The 19,452-nt window shown below is 48.3% G+C and overlaps 1 protein-coding gene and 1 long non-coding RNA gene across 3 annotated transcripts in view; one reads left to right on the plus strand and one right to left on the minus strand.

Moving 5' to 3' along the window:
- The window catches only part of CHST11 (carbohydrate sulfotransferase 11), a 311,298-nt gene that overhangs the window by 283,766 nt on the left and 8,080 nt on the right, over positions 1-19,452 (plus strand).
- Positions 7,820-10,457, minus strand: LOC114670935 (uncharacterized). Its single transcript, XR_003720782.2, has 3 exons — positions 10,318-10,457; positions 8,188-8,432; positions 7,820-8,086 (listed from the first exon to the last, which is right to left on the minus strand). It is a non-coding gene; the product is annotated as an uncharacterized LOC114670935 (long non-coding RNA).

Below are 19,452 nucleotides of genomic sequence, written 5' to 3' on the forward strand. Positions count from 1 at the left end.
TGAGACCAGATGGCAAAACAAATGGGGACTGATTTTGCAGTGACATCGGAATTGGAAGCTTTCTTTCTGGAACTAAGTATTAAGTATTTTTTTAAGCACTTATTTTCTAACATGTAGTCCACAAAGAGGGCGTCAGCCCTGTGCTTTGAACTTGACACGCATCGTCTCACTTCATCTTTGCTGCACACCCTTGTGTAGCAGGTATGACCAGGCCTATGAGAGAAGGGGAAACTGAGGCCCAGACCAGTGAGGTGATGTGTGCAAGGTCACGGACTGGGATTTCACCCATGCACCTTGTCTCCGGGGTGTGTCCTCTTCCCACAATGCTGTTCTGCCGTTGGGTTATTTAACTGGAAGATGACATAGGTAAGACATACCTTGAATGTAGCTATGAGGCCAGACTGTTTTTTGCTAGATGCAAAATCTGGAGTCTAGCTTTCCAGATCCCACAGGGAAAAGACCTTGGAGTAGAACCAAGATTCCCCCATGGCATGGAAGGAAGAGGAAAGGGGACATTTATAAGGCTTTTGTGGGAGGCAGTAACACTGTGACTGTGGGTGTCAAGAAAGGGCCTTGCCTGATTCTGCGGGCATCTTTAAACCCAGCAAGTTCCCCTGTGTTCAACCCTCCCTCCCAAGGCTGCATGATGGAACCCTTGAATCAGGGTCAGTTGTTGGGAATCGCAGCCAACACTTTGACACACACTGTGTTTCAAGTATTCTTCTGAATGCTTTGCATATTCTGTGAAGTTGGTACTTCTCTTAGGTCGGTGCAAAAGTAATTGTGGTTCTTGTCATTAAAAGTAATGGTGGCCGGGCGCGGTGGCTCACGCCTGTAATCCTAGCACTTTGGGAGGCTGAGGCGGGCGAATCACGAGGTCAGATCGAGACCATCCTGGCTAACACAATGAAACCCCTCTCTACTAAAAATACAAAACAAAATTAGCCAGGCATGGGGGCAGGTGCCTGTAGTCCCATCTACTTGGGAGGCTGAGGCAGGAGAATGGCATGAACCCGGGAGGCAGAGCTTGCAGTAAGCGGAGATCACGCCACCACCCCCACCTAGCCTGGGTGACAGAGCGAGACTCCACCTCAAAAAAAAAAAAAAAAATTAATGGTAAAACTGCAATTACTTTTGCATCAACGTAATACTATCCCCACCTTATAGATAAGGAAGTTAAGGCACAGAGAGGTGAAGTAACTTGCCTAGGATCACACAGCTAAGTAGGTGGCAGAACCACATTCAAACCCCCATGGGTTTAAACCCAGGGAAATTGGTTGGCTGCACTGATCTTATCTATCCTGCCTCTGAGGAGGGGAACCCTGCTTTTGACACTGTAAGGCAGGAGGAGCTGGGTGATGGGTCTGGTTTCTTTGAAAAACCAGCTGGGCGGGGGGAGCTTTGGGCCTTCTGACGATGCCTTGATGGCTGCCACACCCCCATGGCCCAGCCCTGGCGAAAATGCGTGCCTGTGGGGGCTGCCCAGGAACGTGGGCTCATGCCTCCTCCCTGCCACAAGCAGCAATCTCTGTAGCTTTTGACTGGGCACTCTTCCTCTGAAGAAGGCAACAGGGCTTCCCTGGGCCAGTAGCTGTGAGATAAACAGCAGGGAAGGCCGGGCGGGCCAGCTCCTGCCAACAGAACTACTTATCGAGAGGTACCCGGTCAGCACTGATGCCAGAGGGGCACAGGGAGGTGGTTGCTCAGGCCCAGCCCATGCTTCTCTGCAGAAGTGGATGTGCTTTTCTGTTTGTTTTTCTTTTTTAAAAAATTTAAATCCAACTACCTTGAGATAGTCGGAGATACAGAGCTGCTTGAGGAAAATTCAGCCCCCAAATTCATCAGAAAGATGATTGGCCTCAGGATTAGGGGGGCAAGATCCCTCCTGAAGGACCAGCAGTGCCGGGCCCTGTGTAGGCACGAGGTGAATGTCATTCATTTCAATCTCACCCTGGGCCCGTTTTATAGTTGCAGAAACTGGGGCTCAGAGAGGTCGGCTTGCCCGAGGTTGTGCAGCTAACAAGGGCAGGACTGGACCTTCGGATCTGAAGCCAAGTGCCTGCTGTTGCTCCCTCCCCTAGTGATGAACACAGTCACAGGTGGAAAACGGGGTGGCCTGCGATACTCCAGACCCGTGTTTCTTACTTTGCCATGGGGAGGAATGAGGAGCTGGGGTTATCGCCCTGTGGTTCATTCCACCCTTCACCCCATGGGATACCGAGTCAGCCACCAACAGCCTTTCCTGGTAGGCACTCAGTTACATGCCCTGGGATGAGGAGGATTTGTGAGAACTGCTGCTCTGCTTCTTGGGAGCTTGATGGCAAAGTAAAAGCAAGAGAACACAGACAAAAGACATATAATATGGAGATCCAGAGGAGGAGGATTTGGAGTGCTTAAACAAGGGTGGGGCCCTGCGTTTGTCTGATAAATAGCACAGTGATTCTGTATCATCATCGTGTTGTTTATGTGAATCCTGCTGGGCACCACATGCCCTCATCAGGGCAAACTGCAAAATCGCCAGGTTTGCTTCTGTTCTACAAACACTTTTTGAGCTCCTGCTCTGGGGGCCGGCCTGGTACTAAACACGGGGGATTCCAGGATGAGCAAGGCAACAGTCCTGAACTTCAGGGAGCAGAGCTAGGGGTCCAATGGGTAAAGAGACAGTTACAGTATGTTGTGAGAAGAGAGTAAGCTGCAGAGTCCAATTGCCTGGGTTCAAATCCTGGCTCCACCACCGGCTAGCTTTGTGACTTAAATGACCACCTCTCTGGGCCTCAGGTGCCTCATGTATAAAATAGGAATATAGTATGTCTCTACCTTGTAGGAGCGATAGAAGAACTAAATGTGATTATATAAGAGCTCAGCACGATGCTTGGCACCTGGAACTCAAAGTATATTAGCTCTTCTGGTGGTACTGGTGGCTGTGCTATGAATGATAACAGCAATAATGGTAAAAATAATACCATGGTCTCTAAGAGAGATGAGCCTAGATCACTGGCGAAGCACCAGGAAAAGGGGATACCTGACTGATCCAAGCCTGGTGGCGGGGCTGGGCCATCAGAGACATCATCTTAGAGGAAGTGAGGAATATGGTGAGGTCTGAAAGCCCCACAGTTAGCAGGAAGAGAGGGGTGAACAAATCTAGAGAGACTTGGGGGCAGGGGACTCCCTCCTGGGTAGGTCCCTTAGGTGCAAGAAAGCGCGGCGCTTCTGGAGAAATCACAGGGGTCCAGTGCCCTGCATGGGGCAGGGCTGCTGAGAGACAGAGCCTGAGGGGCTGGCAGGCGCCAGGATGCAGACGCTGTGTGCCACGCTCAGGCATCTGCACTTTCCGTGGAAGACAGTGGGGACTCGTCGTGGGTGTAAAGCACAAGAACAGCGGAGTTAGAGCCGTGGTCGCAGCCTCTGTTTTGGTCTGGAGGGACCCAGGCTTGGAGCCCAGAAACTAGGGGATTGTCAGCAGCAGTCCAGGCTCGAGGGGATGTGGTTGGTACCAGGGTTGCCAGGATGGGGGGTTGTGGCCAGGCTGTGGGAAGTGGGTGCCTAGGTACCTGGCAGGGAACCTGAGCAGACAGCGGTGCTATTCCCTGAGATGGGACACAGGAAGAGGGCAGTGACCCCTCTCAGACATTCCGAGATTGAGGTTCTTGTGGGACATTCCATGGAGAACGTCCAATGGGAAGGTGAGAGCGTGCTTCTCGCCTCTGCTATAAATCCTCCCTTCCCCAAAGTTCCCCTGCAAGATGGCCATCGCTGTGCACCTACAGAGTCTGGGGCAAGAGCATTCCATGCAGAAGGAACAGGACGTTCACTGCCCTGCGTGTGGCCTGTTCCGTGGAAGGAAAAGAAAGGAAGAAGAGAGAAGAGAAGCGAGAAGGAAGGTGGGGGAGGGCCATTTTGTAGGGGTGATGATAAGAAAGAGACCAGTGGCTCACAGGCTCGGACAGAGAATGCCTGGCCTGGCTGAGCTGGAGATTTACCCAGAGGCATCCGGCAGAGTCCCATGTATTTCCAGATGTTTCTGGTTAGAAGTTCCTATAACATTCAGAGAAAATGCCCTGCCCTCCTGGATTCTGGCCCAGTTTGAAGAGCACCCCAGGCTGACTGAGCTGTAGCAAAGCCTCAGAGATGCAGCGGTGGGCTGGCGGGCTGGGTCCCACTGCACGTGCGCCTCGGGAAGCCCACCTGGCCCTCTGTGAGTCTGGCCTGTGAACTGATTTGCCCAGAGTTGGTCGAGTGGGGGGTCTTAGAGTAGCCCTTTGAGAAGGTGGTTCAGTTCTGAACTCCATCCAGGTGTCCGTGAAAGAGACTCCTTCGAGTCCCTTTCAGTCCCCCACACAGCGCTGTAGGTGTACTAGAAGTCATGTGTAAACTGCCCTGAAAATCTGATTTTTGAAAGCTTAGGAGAAATGCGTCCTTTGACTGCCTGAAGCATCTTCACTGTGAGTCTTGATAGAAACCAAATATGGCTTCAGGGCTCAAGAAGGCCAAACCTCAGCCTGTGACTTATACAACTGAGACCAGGAGTATCTTTGAGAATAAAATGTGATTTTCCTTTAACACAATTTATAGATGATCTTTATGGGATATTCTGCCTAAGCAATTAGTTATGGGAATTTTAAAACTCCATAACAACTTTAAGGAAAGGAAGTTAATCAGAACTTCCCGACTAAGAATTGAGTTCAATAATCATTGCCCAAGGGGCTTCCCTGTACCCAGAAGCCACGTAGATCTTGGCTGTGGATCAGCCTTTGCCATCCCCCATGGGAATGTCTGAAGTCACACGGGAGGTCATCGGGACTTGGGGGCCAAAGACATGAACTTCAGAACAGGACAGCCAGGGTGGAACCTGGGCCTCACCACTTGCAAGGCCTGAGCCTTGGGACATGCATTCAAGCCCTCTGAGCCTCAGTTGACTCATTTGTAAGTTGGGGATATCACTTTTGGGATTATTGTGAGGATTAACTGAGATGGTGACTGTCAAGTGCTTGGTGGGATGCCTGACCCATCACAGAGCCCTGCAGGTGAGTTTGTAGTTTTCCCTTCTCTGGCCACCTTGGGGTCATAGATTAGTTAGTGAATGATCAGTTGATCTAGAACCTTCTAGATCTGTTTCATTCCAGATCTCACATTGACCCTTTTGTCCAGTGCCTTCCTCGGGGCGGTGGAGGAAGACACAGAGTGGTGGTATTTCTGACTCCTCTTGAGAGACTGTGGTTTTGATGTTTTTCAAAAGAACAGAACAGAAATAGAGGAGGGAGAATCCCCCACCAGGCAGTTTTGCAGGGAGGGCCTGGCCTAAGAATGTGCTGGGCATGGGGAGGTGAAAGATGAGCCAGGCAGAAAGGGAGGGCTGAGGCTGTCCCCCGGGAAGGCTGGGTGGCCTGTCCCCAGCTGTCACTGGGGGCCTTTGTTCCCTGAAGCCAAGGGGCCTCCCTTGGAAGGCATCCGTTGCCACAGGAAGCAGATTCGTTCATGAAAACCCACCCCCCAGGCCCCGACCCCACTTGCTTTTTTGAACCTTTCTGTTCTTTGCTTTGGCTCAGAGAATGCCACTTAGTGTATAAAAAAGGATCCCAGCGTCCCGCCCTGCTGGACCGGTGTGATTATGTCTGCTATGCTTCCTTTCTGGAAGGCCCTGGTTGGGGGACGCTACAGCCTTTCCAGGCCCCACGGGCTCATCCCTCTTCAGCAGACCGGCCTGTCCTGTCATTTTGGGCATAAAGCCTGTGCAGGGACAGCCATGCAGCCCTTCCCCTTCCCGACCGGCTTCGAGGTTCACAGAGGTGCCCTGCTCTCTGTCTCCTCAAGGCCTCACTCCCTGTTCCCCCGCCCCATCCCCTCTTAGATGGCCTTCGGCGCCAGCTCACTCCTTCTCCTCTGTGGGCTTTGCATGAATACTCCTTTCTTGGGAAAATCATTCCCTGCTCTCCCAAGCTGGAACGGCACTCCTGTGCCATGTGTCCATGGCACCTGTGCTTAATGAAAGCAGGGAACATGAACTAAACACACACCCAGGCAAGGGCCTGGTCTGGCCTTCCTGACTTCATCCTCACACCCGCCCCATGATGCAATGAGGCATTTCCTGAGCGCTCACCTGCAGGGGCGCATGCAACTCCCTCCTCTCATCTGAACTTTACAGCCACCTTTGAAGCAGGGGGTACTGTTTGGCCCATTTTACAGTGAGGAAATACAGGCTTTAGGAGAAAGCCCAGACCTCATAGCTAGTAGGTGCCAGATCTGAGAATCTGACACCAGCATCTTCTCTTGGCCACTAAATTACACTCCACCTGCCACACTGCATTGCCATATTTTCTGTTCCTCATCCCTATTAGAATATGTGCTTTCTCCCTGAAATCATATATTGCTTCAAACTGGGCTCCCCCAGCGCCGCAGGCTGGGGCCTGGTTGCATGACTGGCAGTCATCGGACTGATTCAGGCCAAGGATGGAGCTGCCACCAGGTTGCAGGGTCGCTCCTGAAGATGGAGGGTCGGGCCGGGAGGTCGACAGCCTGCTGGGCAGGGGTGAGGGGCGAGCTGACCAGTCCAAAGCTCATCCAGGGCAAAGTGGGACCTGCAGGTGGCAGACGCTGTCAGCGGGAGGTTGGGAACCAATGCCTGTGCATGCCAGAGGAGCCCAGGCAGCGGGTGCAGGCAAGAGCAGGCCTGAGCATTCTCTCCCTCTCTGCCTGGAACACCGTGAACTCATCAGTTTTGGGGCTCCAACCAGGGCAGGAAGAGAAAGTGAAAGGAAAGTGACATCAGCCACTCTCCCTCCTTGTCAGCAGCTTAGGGTAAAATTCTAGTTGGGAAAGGTGTCCTCATCTTTTCATTACCACATTGGCCTGAATTTCTAGAAGGTAGAGTGACTTCTCTTGGCCAGGGTATTCTTCTGTGCAAGAGGCATACAGTCAGCTATTCTCACCATCATCTATAACCACAGGAGGTCTGTAGCATCGTCATCCTCATTTTACAGATGAGAATGCTGAGTCTCAGATTAAGTAACTTGCCCAAGGTCCACAGCCAGTCAGTGCTAGAGCCAGATTTTAAGCCCAGGCTGTCTGGCTGCAGAGCTTGTATTCTGAACCACTCTGCTCTGCTGCCCCTTGATGGAAACAGCCACATAGTAAAGAAGTCTATTTTTTTCATGAGAAAAAAAACTTTTAACTGTGAATATTAATTGCTTGTCCATTAAGAGCACCTGTGGGTCAAGTGACACATTAAGTTCTTTGCAGACTTTATCCCTTTAAACCTCATAAAAGCCAGTGAGGTTGGTGCTCTCATCAGCCCTCACTTTACTGATGAGGAGACTGAGGCCAGGAGAGTGAATCTGACTGACCCCGGATCATGGGGCTGGTCAGGGCCCTTGCCAAATTTTACATCCAGGTTGGTCTGTCTGACTCCAGAGTCTGATCTCCAGCCTGTGCTGACGAGCTTGCTCATCTCCGCAGAGTCCCAGACATCCTAGGGAGAGTAAACCTTTGTTCCTTCAAAGCAAATACTCTCCATTTTTGTTCAGTATTTATTGAATGAGATCAGGGAGACACTGATTTTCTGTAAAAATTGTATCCTGAAATCAATGTATTTAGTTTCTACCAGTTAGTTTCAGTAGGGTCACCAGCCTTTAAAAAAAAAAATGCAAAAACTTCCCAGTTCTTGCCTCACTTTCCTTTAATGAGCTCTGAAATCAGGCCAGCCCAAGGGGACCTATCCCACGTTCCCTATTCTGGATAACAAAATGGGTCACTCACGTCTTTTTAGTTTTATAATTTCCATTGATTGTAAATCTATATGTGTTGCCAAAATACTCCTCTGAGGTTGATGGAAGGTAGCAAAGATGTTTTTTTTATTTCACAGCAATGTTATGGCACCACACAGATGACACTCCCTGCCCCCTCGCTCTGCCCTGGAATCCATCCCTGCACCTCCAACAAGGGCTGCTGGGTGGATAGAAGGAGAAAATCCCTCTTTTTGCTCTGCAGTCCAGCAGCACAACAGAAAGACATACTTGGGTTCCAGGATTTGCTCTGCTGCTTCCTGGGAATGGGTGGGTGAGCTCTCATCGCTGGGCCTCAGTTTTGCCATCTGAAAATCAGAGGGTATTTTGTAACTCTGAAGTTCTGGATTCTAAGGACTCTGAGATGTAAAATCATTTGAAAGCTCTACAGGCAGAAGAATATTAATACCTTTGATGTCATGCAATTGAGGGTGTCTTATTCACCTCTGGGCCCCAAGTCTACGTCCCTGCCTTCGTGTCTGACTCTGTTCCTGGATATCTGTATCTTCATGTCCTTGGCCATGGCCTAAGAAGCCGCAGAGATGTGTAACTTCCTCAGTAAACAGCTGATGGATTTAGATGTGCTTGTCCCCCTAGCACTCCACGATGGTCTTCCTGTTTCACTTTCACTGTGATTACAAATGGGCCGTCCTTCTTGAAAGAGGAAAAAGGCAGTGAAGTGATAAACAAAATCTTCTTAGTACTCTACAAAGATGTTAATGTGTTGCCACAAAGCTAATCACCCTTTTCTGAATTCTGCAAGTATTGGGCACCAAGTGCCTGGGACACTGATAGCTGGGCCTTAATCCCAGCTGCCCTGGAGGGAGGGACATGAGTTGAGCTCACATTGTTCATAGTGACATGAACTATGATAAGGATGGAGCAGCTTGAGGCAAAGGGGTGCAGGTAAAGGTGGTGGAAATGGCTCCGTTGGGGCCCCAGGCTTGGTGGTGGTGGTTGCTGGGGAGAGAAAGAGGGTGTCTTCCAGGCAGGGATGGGAGGAGGGCTTTGGAGCCCCGTCTGCAGAACTAGCTCCACCTCTCCTCTTGGGGGAAGACCAGACTTCCTCTCACTGAAAGCATACAACATGCAGAAACGAAAGGCCCAGAGCATGGCTCATGCATGCCTTTGGAATGGAGAAATGGGGTATTGTTGAAACGTGCTGCTTGAGTAAGAAATAAATGGACCTCTTTGGGTACCTCTCAATTCATAGTTCAGTTACTGTGAAATTCCATGAATCCTTTACAGTCTGTTAATACATATTAATAGCTAATCTTGAGATTGCCAGAAAATTGCTCTTCAGGCCTCCAATTTGCGTAACAGCTGCCAATCTAAGTTGCCGCCGATTGCCTCTATCGGCCTTCTATGTCAGCGAGAGATTAAGTCGCCATGAGCCAGGCATTTTGCACAGATGACAAATGTGTTTAGCATTCACTGCAGAACCCGCTCATGTAAAAGCGACGCTCAATCAGCAGTTGTCAAAGTGAAACAGAGACCACCAGCCTCAGAACTGGCCTGATAGAATCACCACGGGGCAGCGATCAAGAGCAGGTTCCCAGGACAGCCAGACCCACTGAACCAGAATTACTCAGGGTGGCGTCTGGGAACCCGCATTGCATCAGATTCTCGCTGTGGTTCTTTCATACACTGAACATTGAGAAATGCTGTCAGGTGAAAGGCAAAGCAATATTCCTGCCATCCTGCCCGGCACTTGGGAAACCACTCTCCCTAAGGTTTATAGTAACTACTTCCTGAGTGCCTACTATGTGCCAGGTACCATGCTGTGTGCTTTCCTTGTGGGCTCTCATCTAATCCTCAAAACAACCCTGAGAAGTAGACTCTATTATTGTCCCCATTTAGCAAATGGGGAAACTAAGGCCTGAAGCGTTCAAGTGATGGGTCAAAATAGAAGTACAATATTCTGGTCAGTCTGGGAAGAGAACCAAGGAAGGCAACTGGTTCAAAGAAGGGAGGGGGCAGGAGGAGATCCTGAAGGGTGGTAAGCCCCTGCCTCCCAAGAGCATCACCCTCTGGGAGGCCCATCTTGGTGGGGGAGATTGACAGCCTCCCTGGCTAGGGGAGGGGTAAGCCACCCGGGACTGCTCAGTGGACTCATGCTCCTCCTCCCCCACTCCTGCCAGCAGCGACTTCCGAGGACCCCAAAGCACTAGCCAGCAGGTGCTCAGCCTGCCTGCCCTTACTTCTGATTTCCCAGCAAATTCAGCCTCCCAAGCAGTGTGGGAGCTGCATCCCTTCCTCACCATTGTTCCTGTTCCGGGCCACCATTCAGCGGAAAGCAGTCCAGCTTGGCAGCAGCCCCATTCCTATTCCTGCACCCCTCCGGCACCCTGCCCAGGCCTCCGGAAGCCCGAACAGCTGATCTGAGATGTCAGTAAGGCCCTTCCAGCTGCACCTGGCCTGGCTGAAAGGGAGCCCCGGGGGTACCACGTAGCCTCAGACCAAGTCCTTCCTGGGCAGCCCTTGGCGCCCTCCCCCTCCAGCGTGATTTGATTCCCCTCCTCTTGTTTCTTGGACTCACCGGATGGGTGGAAAGTGCCAGCGTCCTTCCCTCGTCAAAAGCTGTTGCATTTCTACCCAGGGCCGAGAGTCCCCGCTCTTCTCTCTTGGCCTCCAGCCCCAGGGCTGATGCTAAGTTCCTGTGTAGCAGCCACAGGCTCTAAGCCAAAAACCTCCACCAGAAGATGAGGCAGGGGCTGCGGGTTTAGGCACAGGAAGCCCATACAGCCTCATTGGCTGTCTTGTGACCTGAACAATCCCTAATGTCCCAGAGTCATTCATGCATTCCACAAAGCTTTCAGTGTCCACTGTATGTGAAGCACTGGGAATACAACAGTGAACAAAAATTAGTGAAAACTCCCTGCCGTCTCAGAGTTAACATTCTAGAAGGGAGAGACCAGCAAAATAAGTAAATTGCGATAAACTAAGGAGATAAGTACTACAAAGAAGAGGGAAGCAGGGAAGGGGATGGGAGGGCTGAGGTTCCACAGGTTTCTCTTACTATCCAGCACTGAGTGCGAGCCTTCCTAACTGCACCAGGGACTCCCACATTCTGGCTGGTTCCACCTTGTCTTTCTCTTGCAGTTGCCCACAGGTTCCACTAACTGAGCAGGGGCAGCTGGGCTGGAGGCGGTGGGGGCTGAGAGCAGCCAGAAGAGGGCACCCCGTACTATCCTCAAACACCTGGGGGAGGCGCCAACCCAGACAGGGATGGTTCAGCCCACACCAGTAAAATGATTGTAGCTAACATTTAAGAATACAGAGATTTCACATGAAACCTGATATTCTGACTTCTCTTTTTTTAATTTACATTTTTCTAACTTTTAAGTTCAGGGGCACATATGCAGGTTTGTTACATAGGTGAGCTTGGGTCATGGGTGTCTGTTCTTCAGATTCTGTCATCACCCAGGTATTAAACCAGTACCCATTAGTTATTTTTCCTGATCTTCTCCCTCCTCCCACCTTCCACCCTCCAACAGGCCCCTGTGTGTCCATGTGTTCTCATCATTTAGCTCCCACTTATAAGTGAGAACATTTGGCATTTGGTTTTCTGTTCTGCATTCGTTTGCTAAGGATAATGGTCTCCAGTTCCATCCATGTCCCAGCAGAAGACATGATCTCTTTCTTTTTTTATGGCTGCATAGTATTCCATGGTATATATGTACCACATTTTCTTTATCCAGACTATTATTGGGCATTTAGGTTGATTCCATGTCTTTGCTATTGTAAATAGTGCTGCACTGAACATACGTGTGCATGTGTCTTTATAATAGAATGATTTATATTCCTTTGGGTATATACCCACTAATGGGATTGCTGGGTCAAATGGTAGTTCTGTCTTCAGGTCTTTGAGGAATCGCCACGCTGTCTTCCACAATGGCTGAACTAATTTACACTCCCACCAACAGTGTATAAGTGTTCCTTTTTCTCCGCAACCTTGCCAGCATCTGTTATTTTTGACTTTTTAGTAATAGCCATTCTGACTGGTATGAGGTGGTATCTCATTGTGGGTTTGATTTGCATTTCTCTAATGATCAGTGATGCGGAACTCTTTTGTGTGTGATTGTTGGCCTCCTGTATGTCTTCTTTTGAAAACTATCTGTTCACATCCTCTGCCCACTTTTTTATGGGGTTGTTTTTTTCTTGTAAATTTGTTTAAGTTCCTTATAGATATTAGACCTTTGTCAGATGAGTAGTTTGTAAAAATTTTCTCCCATTCGGTAGGTTGTCTGTTTACTCTGTTGATAGTTTCTTTTGCTGTGCAGAAGCCCTTTAGTTAAATTAGATCCCACTTGTCAATTTTTGCTTTTGTTGCAATTGCTTTTGGTATCTTCATCATGAAATCCTTTCCCGTGTGTATGTCATGAATGGTATTGCCTAGGTCGTCTTCTAGGGTTTTTATAGTTTTGGGTTTCACATATAAGTCTTTAATCCATCTTGAGTTAATTTATGTATATGGTATAAGGAAGGGATTCAGTTTTAATCTTCTGCATATGAACAGCCAATTATCCTAGCATCATTTATTTACTTATTTACTTTTCGAGACAGAGTCTTGCTCTCTTGTCCAGGCTGGAGTACAATGGCACGATCTCGGCTCACTGCAACCTCCGCTTCCCGGGTTCAAGCAATTCTCCTGCCTCAGCCTCCCAAGTAGCTAGGATTACAGGTGCCCATCACCATGCCTGGGTAATTTTTGTATTTTTAGTAGAGATGGGGTTTCGCCATGTTGACCAGGCTGTTCTCGAACTCCTGACCTCAAGTGATCCGCCTGCCTCAGCCTCCCAAAGTGCTGGGATTACAGGCATAAGCCACCACGCCCGGCCCCCAGCACCATTTATTGAATAGGGAATCATTTCCTCATTGTTTGTTTTTGTCAGGTTTGCTGAGTATCAGATAGTTGTAGGTGTGTGGTCCTATTTCTGGGTTCTCTGTTCTGTTCCATTGGCCTATGTGTCTGTTTTTGTTCCAGTACCATACCGTTTTGGTTACTATAGCCCTGTACAATAGCTTTAAGTAGGGTAGCTGATGCCTCCAGCTTTATTCTTTTTGCTTAGGATTCCCTTGGCTATTCGGGCTCTTTTTTGGTTCCATATGATTTATAGAATAGTTTTGTCTAGTACTGTGAAAAATGTCAGTGGTAGTTTAATAGGAATAGCATTGAATCTATAAATTGCTTTGGGCAGTAGGGCCATTTTAATGATATTGATTCTTCCTATCCATGAGCATGGAATGTTTTTCCATTTGTTTGTGTCATCTCTGATTTTTTTTGAGCAGTAGCTTATAGCTCTCCTTGTAGAGATCTTTCACCTCCCTAGTTAGCTTTATCCCTAGGTATTTTATTCTTTTTGTGGCCATTGTGAATGGGAGTTCGTTCCTGATTTGGCTCTTGACTTGACTATTGTTGGTGTATGAGAGTGCCAGTGATTTTTGTACACTGATTTTGTATCCTGAGACTTTGCTGAAGTTGTTTATCAGCTTAAGAAGCTTTTGGGCTCAGACAATAGGGCATTCTAGATGTAGGACCATCTCATCTGCAAACAGGGGAGTTTGACTTCCTTTCTTCCTACTCGGATGTCCTTTATTTCTTTCTGTTGCCTGATTGCCCTGGCCAGAATTTCCAATACTGTGTTTAATAGGAGTGGTGAGAGAAGGCATCCTTGTCTTGTGCTGGTTTTCTTTTTGTTCTTTTTTCTTTTTCTTTTTCTTTTTTTTTTTTTTTTTTTGAGACAGAGTCTGGCTCTGTTGCCCAGGCTGGAGTGCAGTGGCACAATCTTGGCTCACTGTAAGCTCTGCCTCCTGGGTTCACGCCATTCTCCCGAGTAGCTGGGACTACAGGCGCCCGCCATCACACCTGGCTAATTTTTCTATTTTTAGTAGAGACGGGGTTTCACCCTGTTAGCCAGGATGGTCTCGATCTCCTGACCTTGTGATCCACCCACCTCAGCCTCCCAAAGTGCTGGGATTACAGGCGTGAGCCACCGCACCCAGCCGTCTTGTGCTGGTTTTCAAGGGGAATGCTTCCAGCTTTTGCCCATTTAGTATGATGTTGGCTCTGGGTTTGTATTCTGACTTCTCTTGAGAAATTGAAACATCTTGAAAGACCAGGTCCTCATTCCCTAATGACGGTATCAGTGAGATCTACATGGCATCAGCCACCTTCAGTGGCCCGGGGACTGTGATTGGGTTCATTCCCATTCTAGGTGCCGAGTCCATTCATTTCTATTTCCTGATGGCTCTGGAGAGCCTTTGAGTTTGTGACTCTAACCCAGGTCACCCAATATAAATCCTGCCTACAAAAGAACTTTAACTACTATGGTGAAACAATCCTTTCTCATTGCTCAGCAAATCCTGGGCTTTCCTTTCTGTTCATTTTCTTCTGCCTATAAAGCTCCCAAGGTTAAAATGGAGCTCAGAACTATCACTCACCTGTGCCAATGTCAGCTGAGGCTGACTGGGGGCTGATCCAGAGGCTAACACCGGGCCCTCCATCACCATCACCCAGAGCCTCCTACCTCACCTTCAGGGCTCAAAATGCTTTCCAGCCACGGTGCATTTTCCTTCTTCCTTTTGCCTTGGAAAGGAAGGCAAAGCTTCTGCAGATTCGGTTGTTGTTCCTTGCAGTCAAACAGGTGCTTCCCTAGTGACAAGTTACAATCCAGAGAAACCAATTTCCCTGACAACGTTAATGTCAGTTAATATGAAATCACTTCTTTCCTAAACCCTTTACATTTTGCAGCAGGTCCAGACCAGATCGTTTCTTTAAAGGCCCAATATTTTTCTCCTTTCTTTGCTAAACTTAAGAGTTTTTGAGCATTATGTAATTCTTAGTGCTTCCTCTAAAATGCACCCAAAGATGTCTGAGACCTGTGGCCTTCTAGACCTTTGACCCCTGGCTCTACTGAATGAAAAGTCCCCTATCTTAAACCTGAGGACCAGGAAGATGAAACTGGCCCAAGATCATATGCCAGTGAATACTCCGGTCCAGGTCTTTGCTTTAGCTTATAGCTCCTGGCATTGGAGCTCCTGAAATAGTGGGGTCTCACCCGGGTAGCCTCAGATTTCCAGGAGCAATTAAATATAACGGATCTCTGGGGTGGGACTCAGGCCTCCGTGTTTAAAGCTCTCCTGTGATCCCAGTGAGCTACGAGGGTTGAGACCCACACCTCTAGTGACCGCCCAGGAGCTGATAACTCCCAGGTGGGTCTCCAGACCCCAGGAGGCTGCACCATGCGGGGTCTCAGAGCACAGGCTGCCGGGACTTGAACCCCAGACCCAGTTCCTAGCTCCCTGAGCTTGAGCAAGTCAGTTATTCTCCCTGTGCCTCAGTTTCCTCATCCACAAGTTGAAAATACTAATGATACCTACCTCATAGCATGTGAAGATCAACAGTAGCTGGTACATAGTAAGTGCTCAGTATATGGTAGCTGGTATAAACATGTGACCCTTTTTTTTGCTGTGAATGTGGTGTCTTCAGTGATTCCTCATGACCAGCCCTTTTCATGAGAGTTTAGGAATTCCTCTACCAGAAGGAAATGTCATATAATCAGAGCAAATCAGCTCATGGGGTACTCCTCCCCCTCCCCCAGTTCTGAAACAGACAGATGATGGCAGCGCAACTGAGATGCTGAAAGGGGTTTTGCATGCAGATTTTTAAGTGGAGAAACTGAGGCTAGACCCAAGCTAACAGTTGTTAAAGGCAGATTCAGAAAACCGTCAGTCACTTGGTGCTTCCAAATGTACCTATTTCTCTGGGTCGATTTCCCTGCATGTCCTCCTCACTCTGCCCACCCCGAGACAGTCAAAGGGGGCAACCTCTCTTCCTCCCGTTTGGGTGTCTGTGTCTGAGGGAAATTGCAAACGCTGCAGAAATGTTTTAATTTAAGGGAAACCAGCTCTTCCTTTTAAGATGAAACGTAGTAAAATTTTAAAGACTTTTTCAAACAGTCCCTAAATTTGGTACTTAAACTAATTATGGTTGCCTTTTATAAATGTCCAAATTAAAAATAGACATCTAAACGAGAATGCAGGACACAGCCCAGAGCCCGGAGCCATGTTCACGGTTTCCTAGAATCAGCCCTCCTCTGACCTAATTTATACTTTTGAGAGATCAAAGCGAGATGAAGGGAGTTGGAGGCTGGGGCTGGGGCTGGGGGTGGATCTAGGAGTCTCCCGGCAGCAGATGGCAAACCTGGGTTCTGTGTTTTGTAATTAGGTATAGCTGTGAATTGGTGAAAGACGTTAGATTACAGTCATTTCCAAATAGTATAAAACTGTGGTTCTCAAAGTTTGGTTCCCAGTCCAGCAGCATCAGCATCTCCTGGTGTTATGTGGATTGAATTGTGTCCCTCCCAAATTCATATGTTGAATTTTCAACACCTAGGACTTCCAAAGGTGATTGTATTTGGAGAGAGGGCTGTTAAGTGGGGGACTGAGGAAAAATGAGGACTTTTGAGTGGGGCCCTGATCCAGTCTGACTGGTGTCCTTGTAAGAGGAAGAGACACCTGGAGCACATGCCCCGTGGGGGCGTGAGGGGAGGGGGGAGATTAGGAGGAAGAGACACCTGGGGCGCATGGTGGGGGGAGTGGGAGGGGAGTGGGAGGGGAGTGGGGGGAGTAGGGGGGAGTTGGGGGGAGTGGAGGGAGAAGTGGGGGGAAACTGGGGGGAGTAGGGGGGAGTGGTGGGGGGAGCCAGGGAGAGATGGCCACGTGAGGAGGCAGCAAGCAAGGCATATCTACAGGCCAAAGAGAGAAGCCTCAGGGAACACCAGCCCCACCCGGCACCTTAGTCTTTAAGTTCCAGCCTCCAGAACTGTGAAAAAATAAATCTCTGTTGTTTAAGCCACCTGGTCTGTGGTATTTTATTATGGTGGCCCAAACACTTGGGGGGGCTTGCTAGAAATGTAGGTTCTCAGGCCTGTCTGACCTACTGAGTCAGAAATTCTGGGAGGAGAACCCAGCAAGCTGCGTTCTAACAAGCCCTCCAGGTAAGAATGTTCACGCAGGCTCGTTTGAGAACCACTGGCATGAAGGATGATTAGTACTCAGGGGTAACCAGCCCAGGAGAGAGTGACGCATGGTTGGAGTCGGGTCTGGTCGGCTAAATATAAACTTTCTTTTAGTAGGCTCTGCAGCCTCTGGAAGAGTCCCAACGGGTTGCTTAAATGGGATGGTGTATGTGAGTGTTCCTTACATACTGAAGCTTTCTGTTGACCTTAGGTGGAAGTGAATCGTGGCATTATTCAGTCAGCTGAAGAAAGCAACCCTCTACATACCCCAACACAGGCAAACTGAATCCAAGAACCTCCCTCCGGCACTGAATTTTCTGAGTCCCTTGAAATCCTGTGCATGTTCCTCTCCAAACAACTGGAATGTTTCTCTTTTCTGATAACTAGAGCAAGAAGATTTTACCATATTTCCCCTTTTGTCCTTGCTGCTAGGAGCCCACAACCAATTGACATTCTAAATCCCAGCCCTCATAGAATATGGTTTTTTCTATTTTTATTTCATACTGCACATATGTCCTTTGTTATGGTCTCTTCAAAACCTTTTGAGAAAGCAAACAAGAAGAGGGGAGAGAAAGGGAGTGTAGGAAGAAAGACATGGAGCTCACAGTTCAGATAATTGTCAGATCAACAAGTCCTTTCTTTGTAAAACTGATCAAACTTGGTTGGAAAAATTGGGCATTCTCTTTTACTGATGAGGGAACAGGTTCTTCTTCATTAATGAGTGAGTCTTCTTCACTCTCTTGTCTTCCTGATGTCCCCAGAGCTGTCGGTCCCATCGGTAGTTCCGGAACTGTGCTCAGGGAACATGTTAGTGGCTGAGGGGTTACGACAGTTACAAAAGCTCGTCTGAGCCCTGTTGGAGACAGGAGGAGCATGGCAGTGACATGACCAGGTCTGCATTTTTTAACGTTAGAAATCGCTGTTTTCCTGATCACAATCTCTAACAAGCCGTCGATCCTCTGAATAAATGTGGACATTTCTGGAACACCCCAGGCTGTCATCAGAAATCTCTCCTGCCCCATTTTGACACGATGGTAAAGAATTCCTCTCTTCCCTGTGGCCTGTCCAGGGCTGTTCTTAATCCAGGTTTCATAAACCAAGGTTCAAGAAGTCCACAGATAGAACCCCCAGGGGTCTAGAGTTCCATAGAAGAACTTTATTAATGGAGCATTTTTTATTTTGGTGATAATCTTTTGAAAAATGATTATCCATTTCTGGATCCTCAGGTCTGCCCCAGATCACCGAGTTCTGCCATGTGAAGTCGTGGTGCCTGTGTTCATTCATGTTCTTGAGGGTTCCATGTAGCTTCATTATTGTCTCGGACTAATTGGAAATGAGCAGAAAAGGAAAATACATACATGATGAGCTTTTACCAAGTAAAGGTCAAATGAGATTCCAGCATGCTGAGTTTCCTAGTAACTAGGAAGGGGGAAGTGGTTAGGAAACCGAGTCCTTATGCAGCACAGGAGAAGAGGGAAGCTCTACTGCAAACACCCTGACCCACAGCCGTCAGCGAGCGTCTGTGTGGTTTCAGGCGGGGCTTTAGTTCCAGTAAAACAACATCATCCCTCATGTTAATGTTGTGCATTTGAATGTTTATGTTTATTTTGGACTTGTAGTTGTGCACCTGGTTTTATATTTCTGCCCTTTTTTTTTTTTTGAGACGGAGTTTCGCTCTGTCACCCAGGCTAGAGTGCAATGGTGCAATCTCAGTTCACTGCAACCTCTGCCTCCCGGGTTCAAGTGATTTTTCCCCTGCCTCAGCCTCTCCAGTAGCTGGGAGTACAGGCGTCCACCACCACACCGAGCTAATTTTTGTATTTTTAGTAGAGAAGGGGTTTTGCCATGTTGGCCAGGCTGGTCTCGAACTCCTGACCTCAGTTGATCCACTCGCCTCGGCCTCCCTAAATGTTGGGATTACAGGTGTGAGCCACCGTGCCTGGCTTGTGCACATTTTAGTACCATTTTATTTTTAATAACTTGAATCACTACTAGTCTGAAAATATTTTTATTTTTCGAGACAAGCGGCTTACTCTGTCACCTGAAATTATTTTAAAATTGAAAAATTATAAAAACCAATTAAAATGTATTTTTTAAAACATTAATACTAGAGACCCAGGTGAATTTCCATCTTGGATTTGAGAAGCATTGTCTTGACCCCTACCCCAGAGTCTTCCTGAGGGGAAACTGTGTGTGCCTCGTCGTGGCAGGTACACCCTTTGCCCCTTAAACTGCTGTGGAGAAGAAGGAAATGGAGGGGAAAGAAACCTCAAATACCAGGTTTTAGAGCCCCACTAAGTTATTTTCCACCTCTGCAACTGAATGTAAAATGATATGCTGGTGTCATTTCCGTTTTTCCTGCCTTTGTGGTCCTGAATGCAGTATTAACTGGCATGTTACCGCCCTGGGGATTCAGGTGGCCAGAAAATTGTCTCCAACTGAAAAGAGCTTGGGAGGGGGCGAGGGGGAGATCCCCTTATTTCTCTGCTCATCTTAGTAACTTATTGCCTTCAAAATTGTCCTTAGTGATGCAAATGGCAAATTGATGGACCCCGTTTCCTTTCTAGTCCTTTCATTTCCTTTAGCACAGGTTTTGTTTTGTTTAATGGCATTGTTCAACAGCCCAAGAGGCCCATGAATGCTTCTCTTAG

The sequence above is a fragment of the Macaca mulatta genome, chromosome 11 (assembly GCF_049350105.2).
Source record: "Macaca mulatta isolate MMU2019108-1 chromosome 11, T2T-MMU8v2.0, whole genome shotgun sequence".
In the NCBI taxonomy this organism is placed as follows: domain Eukaryota; kingdom Metazoa; phylum Chordata; class Mammalia; order Primates; family Cercopithecidae; genus Macaca; species Macaca mulatta.